This window comes from Liolophura sinensis, chromosome 3, assembly GCF_032854445.1.
Source record: "Liolophura sinensis isolate JHLJ2023 chromosome 3, CUHK_Ljap_v2, whole genome shotgun sequence".
NCBI lineage: Eukaryota > Metazoa > Mollusca > Polyplacophora > Chitonida > Chitonidae > Liolophura > Liolophura sinensis.
In genome coordinates, this window is record NC_088297.1 from 26,452,691 (window position 1) to 26,453,465 (window position 775).

The following is a 775-nucleotide window of genomic DNA, read 5'->3' on the forward strand; positions in this document are numbered from 1 at the left end:
GCCTGCAAATGGATGAAATATATGAGAAGTTGTGTTTGTTGTTTTGCCCAACTTCAGCGACATGCGTTTGGAATGACACATGTGATGAATAATGACGGTCAACCATCCTGCCATCATGAGCTACTGTATTTTTTTGGACATGTCCATATTTTAAAAAAAGTGCTGTACCATTCTGATAGCAAATGTAGAATGCAGTAATGAGTCTGATTTTCCCACCAATCCTGTCGCAGAACAATCAAAACTTGCCATTTGTACACATGTTGAGTACTCGTTTGTGCCACATATATTCTGTTTACATTTGATGTAGGACATCTTCGTATTTAGCTCAATTTGGTCTTGACATTTAAAACATGGGTTTGATTTCTTTGTATAATGGTTTCCATACATGCAATATTTTTAACAAAGTGTCACAGCCAAGCAGATATACATGTAGCTCAGTTCTTGGGAGTGCCGCATCCATAAATAATCCATAGGTCATCAATGGGTCATGACGCCCATTCCTTCGCGAATCTGATCTGGGTTTTGCTTATCAGAGTATTGTGTAGAGAAAAGACCTCTCTCGCGCAGTTTACGTGCGGTATATATCTCTATATGCATCGGTATTTATATCTGTTATTTCAAGATGATATATTTTTATCAATTATTATGATACTTTATTGAAAGTTCATGGTATCAGAAAGGGTAGCCTCCCATCAAAATTGCCAATTGGTTTGTACCTGTAGCTGTCACAAAGCTCAAGGCGGAAAAAAACTCATTAATGTCCACTGTCGTTTAG